This window comes from Schistocerca cancellata, unplaced genomic scaffold (genome assembly GCF_023864275.1).
Source record: "Schistocerca cancellata isolate TAMUIC-IGC-003103 unplaced genomic scaffold, iqSchCanc2.1 HiC_scaffold_727, whole genome shotgun sequence".
Classification (NCBI taxonomy): Eukaryota; Metazoa; Arthropoda; class Insecta; order Orthoptera; family Acrididae; genus Schistocerca; species Schistocerca cancellata.
In genome coordinates, this window is record NW_026046738.1 from 50,001 (window position 1) to 52,500 (window position 2,500).

Here is a 2,500-nt window from a genome sequence, read left to right on the forward strand (position 1 = left end):
AGGGGTGCACCCAACATCACCACACTGCCTCGTCTTACAGCACAAACACACTGGCAGGAATGAAACACACAGGTCTGCCGCAACCACAGACACGGCTCGCCCCCTCTCACTAGCGAAAAGCGCATCCCGACGTGACATAACTCCTTTGACACACTGACGCTGCCTCGGGCATCCACGTCCTACGGTCGATATCAACGAACCTCACCCCCCCCCCCCCCACAACACGCCATCCCATACCACATTGTGTACCGTACCCAAACCTAACGTGTACTGTACTACAACGCAATGTGTACCATAACACAACCCAGTTTGTACCTTAACCTAACCTATGTCACCTTAACCTAACCTATGTCACCTTAACCTAACCTATGTCACCTTAACCTAACCTATGTCACCTTAACCTAACCTATGTCACCTTAACCTAACCTATGTCACCTTAACCTAACCTATGTCACCTTAACCTAACCTATGTCACCTTAACCTAACCTATGTCACCTTAACCTAACCTATGTCACCTTAACCTAACCTATGTCACCTTAACCTAACCTATGTCACCTTAACCTAACCTATGTCACCTTAACCTAACCTATGTCACCTTAACCTAACCTATGTCACCTTAACCTAACCTATGTCACCTTAACCTAACCCATCTTGCACCTTAACCTAACCCATCTTGCACCTTAACCTAACCCATCTTGCACCCTAACCTATGTTGCACCTTAACCTAACCTGTGTTGCACCTTAACCTACCTCAATTTGCACCGCAATGTAACTCAATTTGCACCGCAATGTAACTCAATTTGCACCGCAATGTAACTCAATTTGCACCGCAATGTAACTCAATTTGCACCGCAATGTAACTCAATTTGCACCGCAATGTAACTCAATTTGCACCGCAATGTAACTCAATTTGCACCGCAATGTAACTCAATTTGCACCGCAATGTAACTCAATTTGCACCGCAATGTAACGCAATTTGCACCGCAATGTAACGCAATTTGCACCGCAATGTAACGCAATTTGCACCGCAATGTAACTCAATTTGCACCGCAATGTAACGCAATTTGCACCGCAATGTAACGCAATTTGCACCGCAATGTAACGCAATTTGCACCGCAATGTAACGCAATTTGCACCGCAATGTAACGCAATTTGCACCGCAATGTAACGCAATTTGCACCGCAATGTAACGCAATTTGCACCGCAATGTAACGCAATTTGCACCGCAATGTAACGCAATTTGCACCGCAATCTACCCCCAAGTTGTGCCTTAACCTAACCCACGTTGTGCCTTAACCTAACCCACGTTGTGCCTTAACCTAACCCACGTTGTGCCTTAACCTAACCCACGTTGTGCCTTAACCTAACCCACGTTGTGCCTTAACCTAACCCACGTTGTGCCTTAACCTAACCCACGTTGTGCCTTAACCTAACCCACGTTGTGCCTTAACCTAACCCACGTTGTGCCTTAACCTAACCCACGTTGTGCCTTAACCTAACCCACGTTGTGCCTTAACCTAACCCACGTTGTGCCTTAACCTAACCCACGTTGTGCCTTAACCTAACCCAAGTTGTGCCTTAACCTAACCCAAGTTGTGCCTTAACCTAACCCAAGTTGTGCCTTAACCTAACCCAAGTTGTGCCTTAACCTAACCCAAGTTGTGCCTTAACCTAACCCAAGTTGTGCCTTAACCTAACCAAGTTGTGCCTTAACCTAACCCAAGTTGTGCCTTAACCTAACCCAAGTTGTGCCTTAACCTAACCCAAGTTGTGCCTTAACCTAACCCAAGTTGTGCCTTACCCTGCTCTGTAATTGGCATATGACACGTTACAGTAATGTATTGTCCAACCGCAACCCGCTCAGAATGTTGTGTACACAGCTACGTGTCATCTCCCCATAACAGCTGCATTGCAGTGTGGTACGCCATAGAGACGTGTGGGAGTAATGGACGCAGTGGATGGCGATCAGCATGAGCCGTCTGTTCATGTAGTGGCGCGTGTATGCAGACGTAGTAGTCTCTTCTCACACAATGTGATAGCACGGTGCCCCGCGTTCCACATCTGCGACATGCTACAGAGGCCGGTTGACAGTTGGTCGCGCAGTGGACATCGCATACGTACGGGGGCACCTTCCACGTGCCCTCTAGTCGGGCACATTTTGTTGCGTGGATGTGAGCGGATGTAGTGTGTCTTGACACCTGACAGGCAGGCATGCAATAATAGTTGACTTTGCAAACGGGGATGGACGTGTACGTTTACTGGTGACGTTACGCAAATGAACAACTGGTAACCCGTTGTGGTGCGGTTGTCCTTGCTGGAGGTACATCTGTGAGGGCAACGATCGGTACAGCTACGAAGCGGTCCCCACCATACCAACGAACGTGAATGTGAATCTGGGTGTGAAGCGATACGCGGCTGTGGGTGGGTGGGACTGTCCCCGGCCGGTGAGGGGGGGCCGCCCGGCGTGCTGGCCGCGCGGTGCGTGGGCGCACGCGCTACA